General features: G+C 67.2%; 1 protein-coding gene across 3 annotated transcripts in view; it reads left to right on the forward strand.

Moving 5' to 3' along the window:
- Positions 1-3443: 3443 nt before the first annotated feature.
- The window catches only part of PITPNM2 (phosphatidylinositol transfer protein membrane associated 2), a 58054-nt gene continuing 35306 nt past the window's right edge, over positions 3444-26191 (forward strand). For 2 of the 3 annotated variants that reach the window (XM_055117892.1, XM_055117895.1), the window contains exon 1: positions 3444-3558. The gene's annotated coding sequence lies outside the window, so the exon portion shown is untranslated. Of the gene's footprint in view, positions 3559-16633; positions 16808-26191 lie in introns of those variants that run through there. The other variant, XM_055117894.1, reaches the window with a different exon arrangement.

Genomic DNA, 26191 nt, shown 5'->3' on the forward strand with positions numbered 1-26191 from the left:
AGTCCTCTGTATTGGCTTGTTTCGAGAATATTAAGGCCTGTCAGAACATCGGCCTCTCCTAGACTCTACATGTGCTTTGGTGTTGGAGTCATTTTGTTAACATTCTTTCCTACCTGTGAACAGAGATGCCAAGGAAAACCCTTTTGGCAGCCTTTGGTCATGCCGGACTCTGGAGCACTTGAATTAAAAACAACCCCAGGTGCATGCAGGAAGGGGCCGGGTCTCAAGCCGGTGACCCCAGGGAGGGCAATACCTTCCGTCTTCTCTGTGCTGACCCCAGCCGCAGGGTCAGTCAGTGAAAAGCCACTCTGGAGTCCCCAGAGCCTGATCCTGAACCTTCTCAGGCCCCAGCCCCCCTCCACGTCCCACACCTTCCTCGGCTCGCCTCCCCTGCACCTGCCCCACCTTACCCCTGTAACTGTCCCCTCTCCTCTGCACCTGCCTCTCCTCTCCCCTGCACCTGCCCCTCTCCCCTGCACCTGCCTTGCTTCTACACATCCCGCACCTGCCCCGTCCCACCTCTCCCCTGCACCTGCCCGCCTCACCCCTACAACTGTCCCCCTCTCCCCTGCACTTGCCCTGCTTCTACACATCCCGTTCTTGCCCTGTCCCACCTCTCCCCTGCACCTGCCCTGCTTCTACACATCCCGTTCTTGCCCTGTCCCACCTCTCCCCTGCACCTGCTCATTCTCTCCCTTGCTCCTGCCATGCCTCTCCCCTACACTTGCCCCACCTCTGCACATCCCACACCTGTCCCCCCTCTCCCCTGCACCTGTCACACCCTCCCCTTCAGAGCCCTGTGGAAACTCAAACTTGCCAGTTGAAGCCATAGCAGGTGGAGCTCCATGCTGTCTGCAGGGCTGGGAGGAGTGCAGTGAGTGGCTGAAAGGAAAAGGCCCTTCCACGCCGGAGAGCTTGGGCACTGCGTGCCCGGTCAGTGCAGCCCAGTGGACAGGGAATGGCTCCCTTTGCCGGAGCTGACCGGGCTTTGAAGTCGCAGCTCGGCGTTCTGTTTTGTCATAGGCAGGTGGTGGCCAGAGAGGGCCTGGACGCGGCCCGAGGCGTTCCTGCCCACCGCTCTGAGGTGCTTATTGTGGAGGTTAAATGAGCTTCCCTCTGACGTGAGTTTTTTTTTCTTTTAATGACAAAATAATCTCTTGAGTGTAAGTTCAGAAGGCACTTTGATCTCAATAAGATGGGTGATAGGGGTTATTTGATATAAACATAGGTTGTTTTCCTCAAAGGTATTGCCAGTGTAATCAAGATAATTGCTCCTTTGACTGTTCCCCTAATTAGGCCCCTCCTGGGGTGGCCCGTGGGCCTGCCCCGCTCCTGAGTTCTTAGGCCGATCACCAAAATGTGTGCCCCTTCCTGGCTCAGCGCTTCGGACTCTGAACTCCGTGCTTAAGTTATGTGGGGAATAGAGACATTTATTTGCCTTTTTAGATACCTTAAAGACAGTTTTTACTAAATTTTAATGAGCCACAGATGCTGCGAGTCTTTAAGAAGCTTTAAAAAAACAAACCGAGAAACGGCATGGCTGCGCTCTGCAGAACCCTCCCGGTGGCCCGACCCTGGTCCCGAGCGAGCGCGTCTTGTGCTGGGATTCGTAGGATCTGATGGAGCTTATTTTACTGTGCAAGTTTTGCAGGAAATAGCTTCCTGCACTGTCTCGACACGGTTCCCGTGGCCGCTTCATGGGGGTATAAACCGTCAGTATCCTGTGTCCCGTGCACGCCTTTCCCTTCTGGCGTATAGTTCCAGGGTCGTCTCAGGAGGAATCAAGCCATAGGCCTGCACCTGTCACTGTGACAGTGACCCATCATGTGAAGAGAAGAAGCCTTTTCTATGCCGCTTGTTCCCGGCGAGACCGCTCACGGGAGCAGGGCCCCTGCCCTCCCTGCCCAGGCACTTGATCAATAAATGTCTCTGCACCCAGGTTGTCTCGTGGTGATGAAGTGGTGATTTGTACCAGCAGAGGTGGGGGGGCTTCCTGCAGCCGTCAGGGTGGGCTCTCACTGGGGCTCCAGCAGTGCCCTGGAAAGCAGGTTAGGGGCCCCCGGGGGTGGAGGAGAGGGTTGAGGGTTCAGTGTTGACTCATCAATACTTTTTTATTATTATTTTGCTTTTTGGGTCACACCCGGCGATACTCAGGGGTTTCTCCTGGCTCTGCACCCAGGAATTACTCCTGGCAGTGCTCAGGGGACCCTATGAGATGCTGGGAATCAATCGAACCCGGGTCAGCCGCGCGCAAGTCCCTGCCTACTGTACTATAGCTCTCACCCCGATACTACTGTTGTTTTTTTTTTCTTTTTGGGTCACATCTGGCAATACACAGGGGTTATTCCTGGCTCTACACTCAGGAATTACTCCTGGCAGTGCTCAGGGGACCATATGGGATACTGGGAATCGAACCCGGGTTGGTCGTGTGCAAGGCAAACGCCCTACCCGTTGTACTATCACTCCAGCCCCCCTACTGGGTTGGGTTTGTTTTTTTTTTTTTTTTTGGTAACATTTGGTTTTTGGTCCACCTCTGGGGATGCTCAGGACTTAGGGATCACTCCTGGGGGGGCGCGGTTTTAGGGGACCCAAATGGGGTGTTGGGGCTCCCAGCCCAGTGGGCCATGTTCCGGGCTCTCTGGGCAGATGGGTGCCTTTGCCGGGCAGCCAGAGCAGGTGTCTGCCAGGGGTGCCCCTGCCCAGCCGCGCCTGACTTCTCTCGGTCTGGAAATGCCTCCTTAGGTCCCGGCCCGGGCACAGCGGGTGTGTGGTCACGGGCGGCCACTGCTGTCGTTTCACCGCAAAGCGCTTTATCAAAGCGAGTGGAGCACAACCACCGCGGGGGAGCCCCTTTGCCCTCAGCCAGACGCGGGGGCGCGGGCGCGGGGACTGGGGGCGCCCTGGCCTGGGGGCGCGGGGACACGGGGACGCGGACGCGGGCACTCGGGGACGCGGGGACTCAGGGAACGCAGGGAGCGGGGACTCGGGGACTCGAGGTCGCGGGACTCGGGGGCGCGGGGACGCAGGACGCGGGGACTCGGGGGACGCGGGGACTCGGGGGCGCGAAAACGCGGGGGCGCAGGGCGCAGGGACTCGGGGGGCGCGGGGACCCGGGGGCGCGGGAACGCGGGGGCGCAGGACGCGGGGACTCGGGGGCGCAGGGCGCGGGGACGCGGGACTCGGGGGCGCGGGACTCGGGGGCGCGGGACTCGGGGGCGCGGGGGCGCAGGGCGCGGGGACGCGGGACTCGGGGGCGCGGGGACTCGGGGGCGCGGACTCGGGGGCGGGCGCGGGGCGGGGCGGGCCGCGGCGCCCCCCGGCGGCTGCTGGGGCGCGGCTGGCGGAGGCGGCGCGGCGGCCGCGGGCTGGGATGCGGGGCGGGCGGGCCGGGCCCCGCGCTTCTCTGGCCCCGCCGCGTCTCCGGAGCCCGCACGTGCCCGGGGCATGTCCGCGGGGTCCGGGCGCAGCTGGCGGCGGCGGCGCGGGGCGCGGGGCGCGGGCGGCCGGGCCGGGGCGGCGGCGCAGCGCGGCCGAGAGGACGGCGGAGCCTGCGGGGCGGTGAGTCGGGGCCGGGGGACCCTCGCGGGCGGTGTGGGGGGCCGGGACCCCGCGGGCGGGGGGGGGCCGGGCCGGGTCCCCGCGCGGGCGCCGCAGGCCGGGCCGGTGTCCCCGGAGGACGCGCGGGCGCCCGACTCTCCTTCCTGTGTGACCCGGGCCGCGTCCTCCGGGCCTCGCGGGCAGCGCCGGGCAGCGGGGCCCCAGGCCGGGCATCCCGGCTCTGCCCGCGCGCTGGCCGCCGGTCACCCCGGGGCGCTGCGGGCCGCAGCTTCCGGGGGGCTGCTGGGGGCGCCGACCTTTCTGGGGGCTCCCTTCATCCCGGGCTCCCCTGCCTGCGCCCTCCCCCCGCCTCCTCCGCCGCCCCCGGCCGCGCTGGTCGGGGGTCCGAGTCCGCGCCCGCTGCTCCCGGGCTGTTTACCCTGGAGATGCTGCGCCCGCTTGAACCCGTGCGCGGGCTGGGTCGGGACCGGCTCTGCGCTCCGCGTCTCCCCCCACCTCGCTCCCCAGCCCACCGGCTCCTCCCTCCCCGCCGCGCCCCAGGCCACCCGCTCCTCTGCACGTCAGGTGGGGGAGAACTTGAGGACAGGTGCCAGGCCGAGTGCCAGAGGGGTGACGCCCAGGCTTCCGTAGGTCCGAGCGCTGGGCTGGCACTGCAGGGCCGCACCCCTGCCTGGCCCAGGGTTGTGGGGTGCCACCCCTGCCCAGAGCGCCTCGTGAGGCCCCGCCGAGGACCAAGCTCAGGGCCGGTCAGTGGTCCAGCAGGGGGCCTTGCTTGCACACAGCCAACTGGCTTCAGTCCCCGACACCACATGTGGTCCCACCAGGAGTGATCCTTAAGCACCGCCAGGTGTGACCCCCAAATAGACAGACAAGGGCTCTGCTGTCCCCCGACATCCCATCCCAGAGCCTGGCCCTTCCCCAGGGCCTCCTGGCACTCGACTCCCTGCAGCCAAGGTCCAGGCCCGGACAGCGGGGCCCCGAGTGCCTCTCTTTGTGTCCCCGGGGCTGGTGCCCCGGGCAAGGGTGTCTGCACCCCCGGCAGCTGGGCCCAGCCCTGCCCTCCCTCCTTCCCGCACTATTTTTAACCAGGCACATGTACTGGCGGGGGCAGTTCCCCCTTTCTGCCCGGCTCTGAGCCGAGCCATCCCCGGGGAGGGGAGGGGAGGGCCGGGGGCCGCGCGTTACTTGTAGCGATTAGAGGAGGAAACTTCTGGAGCCTGGAGATCTCCGTGTGCTGCCCGGGGAGCGGAGGCCGGGGCCACCGCCGCTCTCTGGGAGGGCCCCGAGGGCGCTGGGCGCCCGCCAAGCCCGTGCCGCCCCCCAGGCGCCCCGAAGTGAGCTGCCCCCGACCCGCGCCCGGATCCACAGCAAGGCCGCCGCCCGGTGCAGCGGAGGGCAGCGTGCCCGGCCTCGCTGCGTGCCTGGCAGGCCCTGGGCAGTGCCCCCGGGAGCAGGCGCCCTGCTGCTCCCCGCCCATCTGGGCTGCAGAGAAGCCACCTGTAGCACGCCGGTGTGACCCATGTCCCCGCTTCCTGCCAGAGGCTGTGGCCCGGGGAGCCCCCTGCCCTGCTCCCTGGCTCCCCCCACCTGCTCGACCTCCAGTGCTCCCACAGGCTGTCTGCTGCATCCCACTGCCTGGGGCTTCGGCCAAGGGGCCCTGAGGTAGTGCCCCCGGGACTGGGCCCAGTGGAAGGGGCCTCGGTCCCCGCCGGGGTGGGGTCTGGAGAGGGGGTGGGAAGACGCCCTCGGGCAGAGGGTTCAGCTGTGCAGGCTGAGCTGCCCCCCAGGCCTGCCCGCAGCCTGTGACCCCTCTCTTACGGGGTCACACCCGGCGGGGCTCAGGGCTCACTCCTGGCTCTGTGCTCAGGAACCACTCCTGGCGGGGCTCGGGGACCCCTTGGGGTGCCGGGATCGAACCGCCCTGCCTGCTGTGCTCTCGGTCTCTCGGGACCCAGCGCGGGCAGGAAGGAAGCGCTGGTGAGGGGGGCAGGGCACCAGGCCCGGGGCTGGTCACGCTCCCTCTCTGCAGGGTGACGGGACCACAGCCAGCCCCGCTCAGCCTGGTGGGGATGCGTGTGTGTGTGTGCGCGCACATGTGCGAGTGTGTCTGTGTGTGTGCCTGTGTGTGTGCATATCTGTGTGTCTGCATATGTGTGGGCATGTGTGCGTGTGCATGTGTGCATGTGTGTGCGTATCTTTATGTGCATGTCTGTATGTGTCTGTGCGTGTGCACAAGCACATGTGCATGTGCGCGTGTGCATGTCTGTGTGTCTGTGTGTCTGTATGTGTCTGCGTGTGCACAAGCACGTGTGCATGTGCGTGTGTGGCGGGGGGCTGCCCCTCTTCAGCCCAGCCCTCCAAGGGGGCTGCAAGTGAGGAACATAGACAAGGGGCCAGACCAGGAGACTCGGGCACTGGCCGTGGGGCCCACGGTCAGAGAACAGTGGGGAGCTGCCCCGCGCGGCGAGCGTGAGCACCTTGCACAGCTCCACGTGCCGAGCGTCACGGGTTCTGCCCCCGGGACTCGGCGGGGCCGGGAATCAAACCGGCCTCCTTGCACCAGGGCAGCCGGGCTCCCTGAAGAGAAGGCTCACGTGGGCAGCTGCCCTTGCCAAGGACAAGGAGGGCAGTGCCCAGAGGCCGGCTCCCTGCGGGCGTGTCAGCCGCTCCCCAGGCCCGTGGCCTCAGTTTCCCTGGGCCCGTCCTGTTCCTGGGAAGGGGTGGGGCGCGGGGGGCAGAGCCTGGGGGTCCTGGGGGCCGGAGCAGCTCCGGAGATGGGTCTGCAGCCTTGCGGCCGTGCTGGGCTGGAATTGCACCGTCGTGGTGTTGAGCTCAGCCCTGCAGTGCTCCCCTCTAACCCGACCTCTGACCAGACACGACCCCTGGCCCGGGCCGGGCGGCCAGCGGCAGACGCGGCCTGACCCTCCTGGGGCTGGGTCCCTCTGGCGCGTGTGGGGTCCGGGCATGGGGACTGTGTGTGCTGGACAGCCCCATGCCTGCCCGGGCAGAGGGGCTGCTTCGTCCACGTCCCCAGGGTTCCCCAGCTCTTCCCTAAGGTCCCTGCCCCCCGCCCCCCAGTGCCCAGTGAGTGCTCGGCCCAGCCCCGGGAGGGAGAGGCCGGCCTGCAGGGTGAGTGCTGGCGCTGCCGGTGTTCCCTCCCGGGGGGGGGGTGGCACTCGGCCCAGGGCAAGTGCCCGGCTGGCTCCATGGGCCCAACCCCCGCCACTGTCATGCCCGAGGCCCTTTAATTGCTTTTCTTGGCTCTTGGTAAAACTTTCTGTTGACTTTTCACTCCTTTTTTTTTTTTGCCACCCGCCCCCCTCCTCCTTCCTCTTCCATAAGTGGGAGAAAACCCAAACATTTCTGCAATTAGTTTCTCTCTTGGGTAACTGGAGAAAGGCCTTCGGGTCCCCGCGGGCTCCGGGCGGCTGACCGAACGCCTCCGTCTCTTCTTGATTCGGGTGTGCTGGCTGCGGTGTGGCTCTTTCTCCACCGTCCTGCCAGCCCTGGGCGCCATCCTTCCGTCCTCTGAAGGGAAGGGCCCGAGACCCTCTCCCTGAGCTGACCGGTGGCTGCAGAAGACAGCCCCCTCCAGACCCGGGGCGCCCTGATCCGTCCTGCTGCCCTCGGGCGGGGGAGGGGGAGCATGCGTCCCCACTGCCGCCCTGATGCAGTGAGGGAGGGTCCGGGGTGTCGCCCTTGGTTGGATGCGTGGACCCCACTGGCCACTGAGGCAGCAGCCGTGCCCGGTCTCCGGGGAGGAAGCTGAGGCGTGGATGTGGCCAGACCCCCAGGAATGCACCTGCTGGGCCACTCCTCGATTCGGGGAACCCTGAGAACCGCCCTGTGTCCGGGTCCCCGTGCAGGCATTAGGGGCACCTCGGCCCTTTCACGGCGGGGGTAGGGGGGAGGCCGGGATTCTCTCCCCGTTCCGTGACGCTGCTCTGTGTGCCCTGGCTCACGGGGCCGTAACCCACGTGTTGGGGCCCCCTCTGCCACCAGGGCTCGAGGGGGCCTGAGTTCAGGGCCCCCATTGGTTCTTCATGCATGTGCGTGCACATGCACACACACACACGTACGTGTGCACGGAGAGGGGTGCGAGGCTGCCCGGCCCCAAGGGACGGGTGTGTGTTAGGACAGACGTGACGGGCCCCTTTCCTTTCGGTCTGTGTGAGGACGCGGGCTGGACACGCTGGCACTCTGGGGGCCCACGTGGGTGGACCCGGGACGGAGCTCCCGGCCTGGTGCTCACCAGGCAGGCACCATGGCCCTGACTGCCCTGAGAACCGCGTGCTCCCCGGGACACGCTGCCCCCACTGGGACCTTCTCGCTCGCCCAGGCCCCCCACTGCCCACTCGGACCCCTGCTCCCCTCTCAGTGCTGAGGCCCCCGCAGGCCCCCGGGCACCCCACTCTTGCTGTCCAGGTGGTGGGTCTCCGGCTGCACAGGCCCCCCCGGAGCCGACCCCCTGGGCCCCCCTCACGTCCTGCGCTCGCCCGAGGGCCCAGACCTGTTTCAGGCCGGTCGAGGGGGGCGATGGCATCTGCCCTGCCCCTCCGCTGGCTCCGTCCCACCCGCGTGCCTGCGGCCTGTGTGAGTCCCGCAGTCCCGCTTCCCTCCCCAAGGACCCGAGACCCCCACTGTGGCTCCTTCCTTGCGGGGTGCCAGGAGGGGCCCCCAGGGGCCCGGGCGGCATCGCGGCGGGCGGGCGGCTGAGTCAGGGCAGAATCCTGCGTGTCGCACTTGCCTTCATTAGGCTAATTAACGTTCGATGTGAATTAGCCCCGGTGCTGACTTAGGAAATCCATTCTCGCCGGCCGCTGGCACGGGCAGCGGTGCCAGGAAGCTGCTCGGAGCGGTTCCGCGGCCGCCAATTAGGGCTGCTTAATTATTAACTCGCGCCGGGTGAGTAATGGAGCCGCGCTCGCCGCGCTCCACCGAGGATCTTTCGGGCCGTTTAAAACCGGGCATAATTTACTTAATAATTGGAGCTGGGTTATGCTGAGGAGAGAAGCTGCGGCCCGGTGACCCGCCCAAGGTCACGGAGAGACAGCTGGGGGCTCCTGTGGGTCAGGTGTGGCCGCTGCGGGCTTCTGGGACAGCCCAGGAGAGCCGCGGGCCAGCGCCCGCCACCCGCCCCCTGCCCCGGGGTGGGGACTCGGGGCTGAGCACGGACAGGCTCGGGGGTCAGGGAGCCTCAGTGAGCCGCTGGCAGCCCTGGACGGGCGGCCCTGGGTGGGCGGGGCAGGTGGTCTCTGCAGAGTCCCCCTGCCCTGCGCGTGGGTCTCCGCGGACGGGGGCGGGTGTTCTGGAGGTGCAGCTTTATTTTTAGCTTCAGCCTGGGATGCGTCGCCATGGAGATGGAGGGGGCCCAGGAGGGAGAGGGTCCGCTTCTCCGGGACGGGGCTCAGGGCAGCCCCTCTAGTGCCGGGGCTCTCGGCCCCGCTCTGCCCCTCAGCACCGGGTCAGGGAGCACGTCGGGCCAGGCGGCGGTGGCTGGGGCACCAAGCCCGCTTGGTCTTTCTTGCTCGTGTTCTGGCGGGACGGACGGGCGCAAAGAAAAGTGTCGCGGCCGCTCCTGGGCGGTGCTGGCGAGGGGCCGCCCTTCCCACTGTCCAGATCAGGGAAGCCGCCCAGGGCTGCTCCCGACACCACCTCCCGGGCTCCCTCCTGTCCAGGCACCGCCCGCAGGGCCAGTGTGGCCGGGCTGCAGTGGACAGCACTGGGCCTCAGGCTCGGCCATCGAGCAGAGCGGAGGTGGACGGGGCAGCGCAGAGCTTGCCTCTCCGTGCTGGACACCACCTCCCGAAAGGGCGCCGAGGGCGGGGAAAGCTGGGGGGCACCGCCCAGGAGCCAGAGGTGGCGGATCACCCCGACGTGCCCCCGCTCCACACTGACCCCGACGTGCCCCCACCCCCCTGCACACTGGCCCCGACGTGTCCCCGCTCCACGCTGACGTCCGTCTCCGGCCGTGCGCCTGGCGGCTTGTCCTTTGGCGGCCGCGGTCCTGCAGTGGAAAGATAAACACGTTTCCAAAGGGCAGTGGCCGGAGGCCCGGGCCTGCGTCCACAGCTGCCTCGCGGGGCCCCGGCCTGGGGCGCAGACCCGCTCGCTCCCCCGGATCTTGTTTGCTCACCTGCCAGAGCCGGGCTCGGCCCGCCCAGGGAGCTCAGGGTCCCCGGCAGAGGTGTGGGGGGCTTCCTAGGAGGTGGGGCAGGTGAGGGCCAGGTGAGGGGTGGGAGGGACCCGGGAGCCAGTGCCCACTGCCCGGGAGCGGGGCCGCTTCCCGCCCGAGTCCGTGTGTGGAGCTGAGGGTCAGGCCTGTGCCTTAGTCCCCGCTTTGGGGGTGCCCCCCCCGCCGGCTGCTGCCACCCGCCTCAGGCCCCTGGCTCTGACCTTCCCGCCTGCTTCCAGGAAGGGCACCTGGGGGCACACGGGCCTGGCACCCCTCCCCCCAGCCCAGCCCACCCCGCGGGGATGCCCCATCCTGCAGCTTCCTTCCTCGGCTGGTCACTGTCCTCCGCTGCCCGAGGCCTCCTGGGCGGAGATGGCTTCCGCTGGCCGCTGAGGAGCCGCCCCTGAGGCCCGCGGGAGCCGGGTCCTGGCCCGAAGCCGCTGGGCCCAGCCGGACCGTCTGTGTGACCCCCTGCCTCCGAGGGGCCCTGCTCCCGCACCCCGTGGAGGGGCGGTGCAGACATCCCCGCGGTTCTCTGCCGCTCCCCTCGGGGGTTGGCTCCTGGCCCAGCCACGCCCGGCGCCCAGCTGTCCCCTGCGCTGGCCGCTCTCGCCAACAGAGGCTTAGCCCTGGCGCCCTCTGCGACACGCTGGCCTTCTGGGGTGGCACCGTTTATTACACGACCCCCCCCCCGCCGCCTCCTCGCCCTCCCACCTCCTAGGCACGGGCCGCCACAGACACCGCGCTCCAGCTGCAGTGCTCGGACACTTGGGTGGCACCTCGGGGTGGCCTGTGGGGTGCGACCGAGCCTGGCGGGTCCCGCTCTGCCCTGGGGCCGCCCTGGCCACACCCACTAGTGCGACTCAGCAAATCGCAGACCCCCCCCATCACACACACAAGATTTAGGGCTTCCTCGCAGGCCTTGGGAGTTCCAAGGACCCGCGGCGCGGCGGGGTTGGTGTGGAGCCCGCAGGACGGGCGTCACCGCGGGCGGAGGAGCCGGCAGAGGGCTGGCCCGCGGGCCGGGCGCAGGGCGGCCAAACCGCAGAACTGCCGCCCAGATGTAGGACTCCGCCCTCGTCTGTCGCTTGGCAGCGTGCGTGCACACGTGTGAGTGCATATGTGCATGCATGCGTGTGTGAGGGCACGTGTGTTCAGCAAGCTCCCTGCAACCGAGTCCACACACCTGAAACCCGCATGCCTGTGCCCCGCTCCCGGGTGGGGGGGCGGGCCTGAGGCGGGTATGCAGCTCTGCAGTGTGTGGCCCTCACCCCACGGCCCTCACCCCAGGGCCCACCCCAGGGACCACCCCAGGGCCCACTCCAGGGACCCTCACCCCAGGGCCCACCCCAGGGACCTCACCCCAGGGACCACCCCAGGGACCCTCACCCCAGGGCTCACCCCAGGGCCCACCCCAGGGCCCACCCCAGGGCCCACCCCAGGGACCACCACCCCAGGGACCACCCCAGGGACCACCCCACGGCCCTCACCCCAGGGACCACCCCAGGGACCTCACCCCAGGGACTCTTACCCCAGGGCCCACCCCAAGGACCACCCCAGGGACCTCACCCCAGGGACCACCCCAGAGACCACCCCAGGGCCCTCACCCCAGGGACCACCCCAGGGACCTCACCCCAGGGACTCTCACCCCAGGGCCCACCCCAAGGACCACCCCAGGGCCCTCACCCCAGGGACCACCCCAGGGACCACCCCAGGGACCACCCCAGGGACCTCACCCCAGGGACCACCCCAGGGCCCTCACCCCAGGGACCACCCCAGGGACCTCACCCCAGAGACCACCCCAGGGACCACCCCAGGGACCTCACCCCAGGGACCCTCACCCAGGGACCACCCCAGGGACCTCACCCCAGGGACCCTCACCCAGGGACCACCCCAGGGCCCTCACCCCAGGGCCCTCACCCCAGGGCCCACCGCAGGGACCCTCACCCCAGGGGCCACCCCAGGGCCCTTACCCCAGGGACCCTCATCCTGGGGCCCTCGACCCCAGGGCGGGGGCGAGCAGGCGCCTGGAGGCCTCCTGAGCCCCCCCAGGCCGTGGCATCTGGGGCCAGAAGGTTGCTTCAGGGGCGGGAGCCCGGGGGCCCAGGCAGCCCCTGAGATGCTGCAGGCACCTGCTGGCCGCCTGGAGCTCGTGTCCCGGGACCGGATGTCCTCAGGAGGCACCTGGTGCCCGGCTGCGCGTGTTTCATGGCTCCTGCATCCGCACGGGCGTTGGTTTCTCAGGGGTCGCCGTTCCTGACCTTCCAGGGACCTGGGGCAGAGTGGGGAGCCGCTGTGTATGTGTGTGTGAGTGTGAGTGGTTGTGAGTGAGTATGTGACTGTATGTGTGTGTGAGTGTGTGTGCGTGAGTGGTTGTGAGTGTATGTGAGTGTGTGTGAGTGGTTGTGAGTGTGTGTGGGTATGAGTGTGAGTGAATGTGAGTGTGTGTGCCTGTATGGGTGTCAATGTGAGTGTGTGTGAGTGTGTGTGGGTATGAGTGTGAGTGAATGTGAGCGTGTGTGGGTGTGAATGTGAGCGTGTGAATGTGAGTGTGTATGAATGTGAGTGTGTGTGAGTGTGTGAGTGTGAGTGAATGTGAGTGTGTGCCTGTATGGGTGTGAATGTGAGCGTGTGAATGTGAGTGTGAGTGTGTGAGTGGGTGTGAGTGTGAGTGTGTGTGAGTGGTTGTGAGTATGTGAGTGTGTGTGAGTGGTTGTGAGTGTGTGTGGGTATGAGTGTGAGTGAATGGGAGTGTGTGTGCCGGTATGGGTGTGAATGTGAGCGTGTGAATGTGAGTGTGTATGAATGTGAGTGTGTGTGAGTGTGTGAGTGTGTGTGTGTGTGAGTGTGTGAGTGTGTGTGTGTGTGTGTGTGTGTGTGGTTCTGGGAGCACCCTCAGGGCCGCCCGTGCGGGAGGTCTGTGCTGAGCTGGGGTCTGTTGTTGAAGGCGCCTTCCCTCTGGGCGGCCATGACGGCTCTCGGTGGCGCCGGTGGTGGTGGCAGTCCCGTGGCTCTGCCAGTGCTGGTGACAGCGGGGGCTGACGGTGGTGGTGGCCGTCACCGTGGCAGGAGAAGGCGCCCCGGCTCCCGCCGCCGCCTCTGCCGCTTCACAGCTGGACCCCAGGCCCCGTGCACAGACACGGTGACGGGTGGGACCGCGGGAGCCCAGCTGCGAGCAGCGCGGGAGCCTGGTGGGGCGCAGTGCGCCCTCCGCACAGCCCAGCCCGGCCCCGGGGCGCTGCCGTCCCCACGGCCCGATCCGCTGACGCTCCCTGTGGGCGGCTAGCGTTTGCTTCCCATTAAGAAAATTGCTACTTTAGAACAGGCTCCCGGTGGAACTTTTTTGCTTTTACTAAAATTAAGAAAATAATAATAAAACCACCCGCCCAGCACCCTGAATTAAAAAGGGAAAATGATATATTAACGTCACCCCTGGGGAAGAAATCATGTGCGGGTGGTGGAGCAAGCAGTCTGGGGCGCGGGAGGGGGAGAAGGGCCCCCGGGGGAGAGGCTGAGACTGCACCCCACGCGGGGCCCGAGGCCCTGAGGGACAGGGTCTCAGCCCCCCCGCAGCGGGGCCCCCGGGGTGCAGCGCCTGGTGGGACCCGCGACCCTCCCAGTGTGTCTGAGCTGGCCGGGCACCCCCTGCAGCCACAAGGTCTAGACAGCCCCTGGGGCTGGAACGTTTCCCGCATCACCACGTGCGGGGAGGCAGGCACGGAGGCGGGCATGGAGGTTGCATAGAGGTGGGCGTGGAGACGGGCAGGAAGGTGGGCATGGAGATGGGCACGGAGTGGGCCAGGAGGGCCCTGGTGAGCAGAGGGCGAGAGGGCTCGGGGCGCCCGGGGCCCAGCTGGTGCGTGAGGACGGGCCTCAGGGCGCCCCTGGGATGAGGGAGTAGTGCCGGGCCGTGCCGTGCCGGGCCGGGCCGTGCCGGGGTCTCAGCTCCCAGCGTTGCTGTCGTGGGAGTCGGGGCAGAGATGCGGCCGGGCCGCTCCAGCCTCGTCCCCTCTGCCCAGGCTCCCGCAGGGCGCCCAGGGAGCCGCTGACACCTGTATCCACTGCGGAAGGGCCAGTGACCGAGTGGCCCTCATCTGGAAGCTTCCCTGGTGCCAGCGTGAGCCCGTAGGCGGTCGCGGGGCGGGTGGGGGCGGGGGCACCGTCCAGCTGCTCCTGGACAGAAGAGCAGGGGCGGCTTCCCCGGGGCTCGCTCTGCCGGCCTCCCGCCCGCTGCCTCTGTTCCCCGTGAGCTGCAGCCGCGTGAAGGCTTCCCTCTGCACGTCGGCCGGGACATCCCGGCACGTGCAGACGCTTTCACCAACTGTCTTCCCCTGGGCTGGGGGGTCGCCCCTCGGGTGCTCAGGGGTCACTCCCCTGTGCTGGGTGGACGGGGTGGGGGGTGCAGCCGAGCGCCCTGCCCACCTCTTTCGAGCATGCGTCTCTGCCGCCCCAGGCCCCACCGTCCTCTCTCTGACTCTGCAGGGCTTGGGGCCCCGGGCCCGCCTCTGCTCTGCGCCTGAGACCCAGCCTCAGCACCCCTTCCCCTCAGGCCTGGCTGCACGCCGCAACCCAGGGGCCCTGCTTCCACCCTCGGCTCCTGTGGACAGGCTGCGGGGGTGGCCTGTGTGAGGCCACGGGTCCATTCCTAGCAGTGTGGGCGTGCTCACACACACACACATGAACTCACACACACACACACACACATGCACTTGCACGCACACACACCTGTGCTCACACACTCATGTACATGTGCTCACAAGCACACACAAGTACATGCACTCACACATGCGCACATGTATGCACATGCAACACATACACATACGCACTTGCATATACATACATGCACACACATGCACTCCACACACATGCACTCACACATGTACACATATATCACATGCACACACATGTACTCACACATACAACACATATGCAGATATGCAAGCATGCACATGTGCACACACATGCAAGCACACATGCACCCCACGTACACACAACACATGCACGCATATGCACACGTACACACATGCACAGCCATGTATGCACACACTTGCATGCACACACACCCTCACACATGTACAAGCACATACGTGCACACACATGCGCACACATTCACGTGCTCTCTCACACACACATGCACATGCGTCTTTGTCACCAGTTCTCAGCCAGGCCTTTCTCAGTTCCTAGGTGAAAGCAGGTACCCGGGTCAGGCCGGACTCCAGGGTCGGGGTCCACAAGGCCCAGGCTCATGGGCACCCCCAGAGCAGCTGCCTGCCACCACCAGCCTGGGAAGGGCCTGGGCAGAGGGGCTGGGCCCCCCCTCGCACAGCCTGGCCCCTCCCCCACCATCTGTGAGGCCGGCGCCGGCTCACCCAGAGAAGCCAAGCTGGACCCACCGTCCAGCCCGCGGGGGAGGGGCGCACGGGCGCGTCTTACATAACCGCTGTTGCGCGGCCGAGGCTTGTCAGAAGCTCTGGGAGCAGCTGTATCGGCTCCTGGCAACTGGGTGCTGCCTCCCCTCATAGTATTAGTCACTCTGTACCGAGCTAAATTTAACTTTTTATCATCCAAATGATATTTTTGTGGGCTTGGGATTTTACATAATGCTACCAACTGCTGCCGCTAAGAATTTCCCCGCTGCTTTCCTCCCGGGGAGCTTTTGCGGGCTCTGGGCGGCAGCTGCCCCCGTCTGGCCCCTGGCCTGTGACTCGGGCGCCACAGAGCCTGTGCCCGGGAGTCGGTCCCACCCAGGGCTCCCGGAGGCTTCTCGCTGCCCCCAGCCGGCTGGGCTTGGTGAGAGGCAGCCCCAGCCCTAAAGAGGGTCTGTTGAGAAGGCGGAGAAGGTTCCAGAAGGGGAGGGGGCAAGGGCCTCCGCCAACAGGCCCTGCTGGTGTGGGGTGCCCAGAGCGGGCCGTGACTCAGTGCTTGTGTGGCTCACGCTTGGGGGGTGGGGGCAGACGGGGGGCACTCTCCCTCGGGAAGGGGGTCCCGGTGCCCCTGTCCTCCACTGGGGTCCCCTGTGCCACATGGTAGAACTGCGTGACAGATGCTGGCACCCCCCCCATGAAGAAACTGGGGGTCAGGCAGGGGATGAAACTGGCCTCTGGGTGGAGAAACCAGGTGACCAGACCAGGGACAAGAGAGAACCCGTTTCACCTGCCCCCTTTCAGCGGTGCAGAGACCCCGGCGTCTTACTAAAGATGGGCTGGCCGGGGGCCGAGAGCACGGAGGCCGAGATGCTCTTCGTGCAGCAGGCAGAGGCTGGTCTCCCCCAAACCCAAACAAAACCCAAACGAGGTGTGAGATGGGAAGATAACCAGGCAGATCGGGTGCGGGCTGACCTGCTCCGGCCCCAAGGCACCACAGGCCGAGCGTTTCCAGGGTGATCCCTGAGCACAGAGCCAGGAGTAAGCCCTGCACACACACACACACACACACACACGTGCACACGCGCATGCACATATGCACACATATGCACATATGCACACACGTGCATACACACACACAAGCATGCACACATGCACATGCACAAGCTCACACACATATACAAGCATGCACACATGCACAAGCATGCACACACACACGCACATCCCCCCCCAAAAAAAAAAAAACCGAAAAAGAAAGAAAAGGAAGAACGAAAACAGAAGAGTCTGGAGGGGCCCAGGGCTAGCTCAGGGCAGGACACCGGCCCGGCCCTTCTGAGCTCCGAGCTGGGTCCCGGTGCTGTCCCACCCGTGGCACTGCTCCAAGCGGCCACTGCATGCAGTCAAGAGCCTGCGAGCACCAGGATCTCCCGCGTGGCTGCCGCCCAGGGGAAAGGCAGGGGTGGGGGGAGGAGCCGGGAGCACTGAGCACATTCCCCGAGGGGCCGGAAAGGGCGCCACTCGGAGACGCAGCCCAGCGCCAGCCGTCTGAGTGACGGAGCATCCCTGCAGCCGCGGGCACAGTGCTGGGCACGGCTGGGTGCTGCCTGGTCTCGGAAGCGCCGTGGGTGCTGGAGCCCCGAGCCCGCCATCTGGAGCCCCTGATAGCCCCGAGTGTCCGGCCGGGAACAGGAAAAGCCACCGACGGAAGGAGGTTTGGGGACAGGGTGTGACTCACGGCCGCGGCCTGGGGGTTTCTCTGGCGGGACATCGAGATGAGCCCAAACTAGACAGTGGAGTCAGTTGCACAACTGGGGGGTGCAGTGGGCGCCACTGAGCCCTGTGACGTGGGACTGGCAAGTTGGGCGGGAAGGAGGGGGGCCGGGCCGCCTCGGACACCTGCTCCCGGCCTCCGGGCCAGCAGGGCGGGAAGCGCCGTCCCTCATCTGGAGCCCGTCCCGGCGGGGCCAGCCTGAGACATGTGGACGTCTGGGCAGGCGAGTCACTGGCTCCCCCTCAAACCGGTCTTCTCTAAGTGTTTGTTTGACATTTATTTAGTGGGACGAGGAGAGACTGATGTTCTATTAATAGACTGTGTAAAGAAACAAATCCACTCACTCCCCGCGCGGGGTCCGGGCTCTGGAACTTTTTTAGGAAACCAGTTCTGACTTCAGCGCCTGCCTGCAGGGACGCCGGCTGGCTCCCCCCGCCGTCGTGTCCGCCACTTCCCCCGCCGCGCGTCCTCCACGGGCATTAACGACTGAAATTCAGAGCTTCTGGTTTTGGTGGGAGGGTGTTCAGGGGCCGTGCCCCCCCAACCAGTGCTCGGGGGAGCGGCGTGGAGGGGGAGGTAGAGGTCCGAATCAGGGCTGGAGTTGGCGTTATACAGAGACCCAATGCCTGAACCTTGGCACCGTCTGTGCAGAAGGTGAACGCGGTTCTGACCCAAGTGACCGTGTGCCAGAGGGGCGGGAGTCAAGGCCAAGCTGTCTCCCTGTGCGGGCGCGCGGTGTAGACACGCACCCGCCCCAGCACCGTGCAGATGTGTATCAGCTTCCACCCTGCAGACGCGTGTTGGCTCCGTGCTGTCTCCTGGCACCCCTGCGCTGCCTTGCGGCTGGGGCGGCTTCTTGGGCCACAGGAAGCCGCTATCCCCTGATCCCGACCAGCGGCCAGACCCCTGAATTTCAGGCCCAGCCTGCAGCCCCCGCCCCAGGTCCCCGGCGGGCGGGCCTCCATTCCCTGCGGGCGGGTCTTCCCCTCTGGCCCTTTCCCGCGAGGTCTCAGGGCCCAAGCTTGCCCGCCACCACCCCCCGCCCCCCAGCTGAGCCGGGCTCCCTCCCTCTGATGCTCCCGCTGCTCCCCGCAGCCGTGAGTCACAGCTGACCTTCTCACCCGCCGAGGTGTCACGGTGGAGGCCGAGCAGCTGCTCCCCCGCCCGCACAAGCCGCCCGGCAGCCCCGCGGTGGGGGGGGGGGGGCGCCGCCAGGGCCGGGAGGCTGAGGCCCCTGGCTGTGTTGGGGTCTCTGAGCAGCGCTGCGTGCCTCCCTCGGCCCCAACCTGTGCCCCCTGGGCAGCCGAGGGCACCTCATGGCACGGGCAGGGCTGCCGGGCGCGGCCTTGGCCCCGAGTCTCCGAGATCTGGGCGTTGGCTGCCGGCTCGTCGCTGTTCCCGGGATCTGCTGCCACCCGGGCACAGTCCGGGCAGGGCGTGCCTGGGGTCACCCTCCTGCCGGGTGGGCGGACCCCGGCTGCCTGGGAGGCTGTTTCTCCACCGCACTCCTCTCGGGGGGCTGGGACGTCTGCGCCTCACAGGCCGGAGGGTCTCAGAATCCCGCCCGCACCCGCCCTTGGCCTGCAGTCAGACCCGCCACCAGCCGCAACCCCACTGACCCCAAGAGCTGGGGTTGAGGCCTGCAGCCTGGCACTGACCAAGGGCATCCGTCCGCGTCGCTGCCCCCGGCCTGGCCCCTCTTGGGACGGGGGCTCCCGGCCCCTCCCTCTCCCCAGCTGTCCCCTGTGGTCATCTGCACGGTGGGCGCTGGGGTTTCCGGGGGCAGTGTCCACTGTGTCCCTGGGGCCTCCTTCTGGGTGGTCACCACCTGGGGGGCCCCTGGTACCCCGTTTCACACAAGGAGGTGAGTGTTGGCTTAAGTCACACAGCCGGGACGGGGGCCTGTACCCCCGGCCTAGACTGCAGGGCACAGGGACGCTTCCCAGGGGTGGCCAGGCTGTGGCGCTGCCTCGGGCCGGGCGGACAGCAGCTCCTGTGGGCGTCCCCCCCCTCGTCCTGCTCCGGCCCAGAGGCCTCTGCTGCACGGCTCTGACCCAGCACCCCTCACCCCTGCGGCTGCATCTCCTGCCTCCTCCCCCCTCGAATTGCCCCGAGCTCCGCCCAGGGACGGTCGCACTCAGCACTCAGCCGGACTGCGGGGCTCGAGGTGTGTCCGGGGGCCGGGCTGTGAGCGGGATGGACGCCTCGCTGTCCCAGCACCGCCCCGCTACCCTGCCCACTCACGTGCCTCCTTCCTCGGGGCGCCCACCCACTCCAGCGTCCCGGCGCCTTGTCCATCTCCCTGGTGGCCTCTTCCTGCGGACCCCAGCCACCAGCAGGCCGGACCCTGAGCTCCTGGGATGTGTGTCCGTGAGAGCGTGTGTGAGTGTGAGGGGGGTATGCATGCGTGTGCGTGCGTGCGTGCATTTGTGAGTGTGAGGGGGTGTGTGTGTGCACGTATGTGTGCACGCATGGCTGTGACCACCCCCTCGTGGCATCCTTCCGGGCAGGCAGGCCGTGAGGACGGGGCCTGGTGTGTGTGTGTGTGTGTTGGGGGTGGCTCAGCCTGGCCTGACCCCTGCAGACAGCGGCCCCCGCCCGCCCAGAGCCACAGCTGTTCCTGTGCTGGCCCCTGTCCCGGGGGCTGGGGCCCTCAGTGGAGACAATGCAGGGGGGGTCCCTCCTTCCTGATGGGGTGGGCGCTGGGCTCACAGGGAGGGGCGCTTCCTGCCATTGTCTCAGCAGAGTCAGGGCTGAGCTCCCACCCTCATGCATTAGGGCACACACACACAGGCACACTCTCATATAGGCACACACACAGGCACGCTCTCACACGCACACACACAGAGGCACACTCACCTGCACACACAGAGGCACACATAGGCACACTCTCACAGGCACACACACACACAGGCACACTCCCATATAGGCACACACACAGGCACGCTCTCACATGCACACACACACACAGGCACACTCACCTGCACACAGAGGCACACACAGGCACACTCTCACAGGCACACAAGGCACACTCTCATATGCACACACAGGCACACTCTCACATGCACATACACAGGCACACTCTCACAGGCACACACACACAGAGGCACACTCACCTGCACACACAGAGGCACACACACAGGCACACTCTCACAGGCACACAAGGCACACTGACAGGCACACAAGGCACACTCTCACAGGCACACAAGGCACACTCTCATATGCACACACAGGCACACTCTCACATGCACCTACAGGCACACTCTCACGAGCACACACAGGCACACTCTCACGGGCACACAGATACACTCTCACATGCACACACAGGCACACACTCACCTGTACACACACAGGCACACTATCACATGCGCACACACATACTCAGGCACTCTCACATGCACACACATGCACACACACACTCTTATGCACACTCACACCTGCACACACACTAACATATACCCACTTGCACACACCTTCACACACAACCTACATGCTAACATATGTACTCACCCACACACTCACACTCTCACATGCAACACCTGAACACACACTTACATGCACACACTCTCACATGCGCACACTCACCGTCGCACACACACCTGCACATTCTTACATGCACATACCTGTGTGCACGCGCACACACACACACACACACACACACACACACACACACACGCTCCCTCACACACTCATACACATTCTCACTGGCCCTCCCTGGCCCGGCCTGGCTCCGGGGTAGGGCGGGAGGGACGGCGGGGTGGCCGTGGGAGGGTCCTGTGTGGACTCGGGGCTGCGCCTGCCCTGAGCTGCTGGGCTTGGCCACACAGTGCCCAGGGCGGTCCCGGGGCAGTGCTGGAGTGACCCCGCGCCTCGAGCCAGTGCGGCCCCAGACAACACCGGCGTGTGGGGCGGGACAGCAGTGGGGGAGGCAGCGGCAGGGCCGTGGGGGCTCGGGCGCCTCCCTCCAGGGCCAGGTCTGGGAGGTGGTGCGGGTCTGCCGAGCAGGAGCGGAGGGCGAGGGCGGGCGGCTGCAGCGTGGCCCGGCCAGGGGGCACCGTCGTGCCAGCAGAGTGTCCTCCCGGGGACGGACGTTCTGAGCGAAGGGGGAGGCTTGAGGACACCCTCGCCCCGAGCGCTGGCCGCAGGCCCCGGGCGGCCGCCCCCTCAGGCGTCTCCCTCGTGCCCCCCAGCCCCCTGCTGGAGCGCCCCGCCCCCAGAAAGCCCCCCGCCCGCGTCTCAGCGGCCAGGGCCGTGCTGTCCTCCCGCCCGGCGGGCGAGTGGCCACTCCCGGACCCGGTGTCCAGTGTACAGCACCCGCTGGCCCGCTTCCATCGCCCTCAGCCCCGTCCAGGACGCCGGCCAAAGCCCTGGACTGTGTCCAGCGGCTGCCGCACCCCACCCAGCTGTGGCCCTTCCCCGGTGCCGAGCGGCAGCTGCGGGGGGCGAGGTCAGGCGGGGGGGGGGCGGCCCCGCATCCTCACGTGAGCGTCTCCAGGCTATTTCTGGCCTCGCCATTATCCCCCCGGCTTCGGGATAAATATAGTGTGACGGGGGCCCCCGCGGCAGCGCGTGTGCCCGGCCAGGGTGCGGCTATAAATACGCCTGCTGGGGGTGTGGGGGGACACGGCCCCTCTCTCGGCTCGTGGTGGGCACCGTCCTGGCCCCGTTCTCCGCCGCCTGCCCCCTCTCTGCGGCCCGAGGGTGGCGTCCCGGCTCCGTCCGTCCAGGCCTCGGGCTCTGAGGACGCTGCCCAGAGACCCCTGCTAGGCCGGGGCCGCCTGCCCTCGCCCTCCCCATGCGCCCCCTGCTGTGGGCTCCCTCCTCACCCCTCCTCCTCCCCGGGTGGGGCAGCTCAGGTCAGGCCCCTTCCTGGGCCGGGGTCCAGAGCCATCGGCAGGTCCCTCGGAGTGAAGACTCGTCTCTGGGCACGCCCACCCCTACTGTCCTGCGGGGGGAGTGGGGCGGGCTGCATGCGCCCCCACGCCCAGAGCCGTCGCTCATGCAGCGGTGGTGCCCCTGGGGTGTGCCAGCCTTGGCAGGGGCAGCGAGGTGGGCCTAAGGGGGGAGGGACTCGCCACCTGTGGGCACGGCCCCTGCAGAGGCTCAGAGGCAGGAAGGAGGCGGTGGCCGCCGGGACCCCTGCTCAGGGGGGCTGCGCTGGGGGGGCTTGACCGGGCGTCCCGTGGGAGCCCGGGGGACACAGACATGCTCGTGCCGCAGCCGGAACGGCAGGTCCTGAGTGCGGGAGATGGTTCCCCTCAGTGCCGGGGGCTTTGTTGCTCTTCGCCCAGCCGAGAGGCGGCTCACGGGGCTGAGGGGCCTGCTCAGACGCCCCGGCACCCGCGTGTGTGTGCCAGGGTCCCGGGGCAGGGGACGGCCACCAGCTGCCCCGGTTGGCCCCAGGGTGCCCCTCACATTGCCGCTGCTGCTCTCCCCCTCCACCCCTGCTTTGCTCTCCGCCCTCAAGCTGGCCTGGGCTGTGAGCTCTGGCAGCCGAGCAAGAGCCAGGGGGCCTTAGGGGACGTCGGGGCAACAGAGGGACAAGTGCTTGTCGCAGGGAGACGGGCCCCGTGCAGGTCCGGGAGGCCTCGTGCCACCCAGAGCAGGCTCGGCCCCAGGACACGCCTGTCTGTCTCGTGCCACCAGGCCTGGCGGGCCGAGCTGCCCCTCCCGTGCCCCCCAACAGAACCCCAACCCACAGCAGTGTGCCCTTCCTGCTAGGAGGCGCCGCGGAGGGAGGCCCCGCGTGTGCGCCAGGACCCCGGGCCGGCGTCCAGGGGGCGGGATGGGCTCTCGGGCGTGGCCTTCTCCGCTTTCACCCGCGTGGCTGCCCTTCGTGGAAAGGAAGAGCCGAGATTAGCCGCCTGGGCTGCCGGGGTCACCGGCGCTGGCCAGGCGACGGCTGTCCAGAGACTGGCACCGGGAGTGCGCAGCGGGCAGGCGGGGACGCGCCCCACCCCCACCCGCGCTCCTGGGCAGGGGGCTCTGCCCAGCCCTCCAGTCTCTTCTGTCACGGTCGCGAGGGACCCGCTGTGGGGTCTCAGCCTGCTGCCCGCGCCCTGCAGCCCTCGGGGCCCGGAGGGGTCCCGACAGGCACAGGGGCCCGCTCTGAGCCTGCCCCGCCCCGCCCCGCCCCGCCCCACCCTGCCCCGCCCCCGCCAGCCCTAACCTTCCTGGCCCTGCCCACTTTACTCCCCTCTCCCAGGCTGTGCTGGGGCGTCCTGCCGGCCAGGGACCAAGGACAGGCTAGCCCCAGGCGAGGGGGCCTGAACTGCACCCCTCCTGCTTTCTTTCCTTTTCCCGGCTGGCCAGTGTTCCCCGGACGGGCAAGGCCAGTGGGAGCGGCGGTGGGGCCCTGGGGTGCCCACCATGGTGTGGAGGCCCTTGGTGTTGGGACCGCGTGTCCTCCCCTCCAGAGCCTGGCCCCGTTGGGGGCCGCGGGTCCTGCAGAGCTCGTGTGGTCAGGGAGTGGCCTGGAGCCCTCGGGGACTGGGCCTGCTCCGCGGCTGGGCCGAACGGGCTTTGCACGCGGGAGGCCGGTTCCGTTCCGACACATTGTGGTCCTCAGAGCATCACGGGGGACCCCAACCCCCAAAGAATGGCCACACCTACACGCTTACTGCACGTGTGCACACGGGTCACCGTGAGACCCGGTGCTGTGGCTCCCTGGACTAAACCTGCAGCCCCTGCCCCGGGCTGTCCCCGGCTCCTCCCAGCAGCCCCCCCCCCAGCTGCCTTCCACCTCCAGTGGCCGGTGGTGGTGCGAGGGGTATGCAGAGACCCAGGCCCCTGGCCCTGCAGGCAGAGAGGGCGCCTGGGGGTCTAAGCCTGGGGGGTGTCCCTCTAGGCACCCTGGGGCCGGGGGCGCGTGCCCAGGCCTGTCGGGTCCCAGGCTTCGGCAGGGACGGGTTGACCCGGCGGCACGGGCGCGGGGGGGGCAGTGGGGGGGTTGCAGGGGACTATGACTATGGGCTTTTATTTATTAAAGATTAATTAAGGGGTTTTGATGTATCGGGACTTTGGTGGGGATGACACGTCACGTGGTCTCGGGAAGCACAGGGCCGGTAATCCATTTAAAAAAACATTTTCTTCTTCTTAATTTAATGGAGGAAATCATTAGCGGGGAAATTGGTGGGACTGATGTATTCCTGTCGGGGGAGGGGGTGGAGGGGAAAATCTGTTCTAATTGCCGCTTGTTCTAGAAATCTGTCTGCAAAATATTCCCGTCACTGGACCCGCCAGAATGCACACCGTGGCCGCGCTTGGGGGCACGAGGCCAGGGGGGTGCAAGGCTGAGGGCTTGGCTTTCGGCAGCGGCTCACCTGCGGCGGGCTCTTGGGGCCCCTCTCTGATGGGGGCGAAGGGGACGGCAATGCACACGCACACGCACATACACACATGCTCGAGCACACATATGCACACACATCCGTGCACATATGCACATGCATGCACACACACTATACACATACACACATGTGTACTAGGGGTCCCTGCTCAAGCCTCCTTCGACCGGCCAAGGAGACAAGAGCTATGTCCAGTTCCAAAGGGAGGCAGCTGGACTGGCCCTAAAAATAACCAAACATGCAACAGCCTCACGTGCAAAGGTTTTCATACCCGTGGGCCAAAGAGTTTAAAGATGCAGCTGTTGGGGCTGGAGCGATAGCACAGCGGGTAGGGCGTTTGCCTTGCACGCGGCCGACCCGGGTTCGAATCCCAGCATCCCATATGGTCCCCTGAGCACGGCCAGGAGTAATTCCTGAGTGCAGAGCCAGGAGTAACCCCTGAGCATCACCGGGTGTGACCCAAAAAGCAAAAAAAAAAAAAAAAAAAGATGCAGCTGTTTTCCCTTGGGGCCCGAGGCAGGGGTGAGTGAGGGGGGCTGGGGGTCCCTGGCCTCCCCAGAGGGCCCTGCGTGGGTGGGAAGGCCTCACTCTGAACACGTTCTGCCCAGGGCAGCCCACGTCTGCCAGAACCCCCACACCTGCCGGTGGGGTGTGGGGGGGCCCCGAGGTGGGAGGGTCTGGTGGGGCGCTGCGGGGTCGGGGTACTTGGGGGGGGTCTGTGCTTTTCTGGGACAAGGGGGTTTGCAGAAAAGAGGCAGCTGTGGGGAGGGGAGGAACCTGGGTGGGCAAGGTTGTGGCAGAACTGTTGGGGGTCCTGCCCACTTCCGGCCCCTCGCTGCGCCTGACCCCTGGTCTGGGCAGGGCTCTGCAGCCACGAGCAGGGGCAGAGGGTCCCGACGTGACCCCAGCCCGGCTCAAGAAATAGACCACTTGGCGCCACCCCCACCTCTAGGCAACCGAACAGAAAGCCCCCCTTCCTCTCCCCCGTCCCCTCCCCCCCAGGTGCGGTGAGCTGTGGCCCCGCCCCTCCATGTGCTCGGGCGGGAAGTGGCTGCCGGGCCTGGAGGGGGCCTGGGGGGGCTCCCCCGGACGTGGGGACCAACTGGCCCTCGCCGAGGTGGTGAACAGGCTTCCTGCCACACAGCTCGGCCACTGGTGGGAGCCGGAAAGAGGAGGAGGAAGACGGAAGGACGATGCCGATGCTGAGGCCGGGTCCGGGCGGGCCTGGGGCGGGGACGCGTCCTGTGAGCCGCTGGGAAGACCCCAGCCCCCCGCCCCCAGTCAGGAAGTGCAGCGGTGAGGCAGGAAGGCCTGTGCGAGGGCCCGGCGGCGCCCGTGGCGAGCAGCAGCCCAGGTACGGGGGCGGCGGGGACGGGAGGGTCAGTTCTCCGAGGGCCGCTGGGCGTGTGGGTCCCGGCAGGTTCCCGCTGTGCCTGCCCGCGAGGGGGCACCGTCCGGCGGAGCTTCTGCCCACATTCCGGGGCGGCCTCAGGGGTTGCTGGAGGAACGGCAGGAAATGGGGTTCTAGAATGGGGCCAGGGGCCGGCACAGGGGAGGAGGGCAGGGCAGGGGCGCACCATGGTGCCTCCTGAGCCCTGTCCCCAGCCGTCTGCCCCGACCACGCCCGGCCCCACCTCCTGCCCTCGGTCCTCGTAGAGGGGCCCCAGCCACGGCGCAGAGCCCAGGGTAAGGGGGCGCCCAGTGGGGCCGCTGAGGCCAGTCCGCGTACCCCGGAGCGGGACGGGAGCCCTGCAGGCCGTCCCCGCTCCTGGGCCCCAGCTTCAGGGACCGGGCGGGCTGTGAGGGGACCGAGCCGCGTGGGGCGGGCGGGTGCCACGAGTCCAGCCGTCTGTCCAGCACCCAGACTGCAGCAGCAAGAGCCCCAGACAGCGACTCTGCCCCCTTCCAGTGAGCAGGAGGGAGGTCAGGCAGCCTGGTGACGGGGTACTGGGCCGGTGTGTATTCCAGGTCTCCAAGGGCC

The sequence above is a fragment of the Sorex araneus genome, chromosome 9 (assembly GCF_027595985.1).
Source record: "Sorex araneus isolate mSorAra2 chromosome 9, mSorAra2.pri, whole genome shotgun sequence".
NCBI lineage: Eukaryota > Metazoa > Chordata > Mammalia > Eulipotyphla > Soricidae > Sorex > Sorex araneus.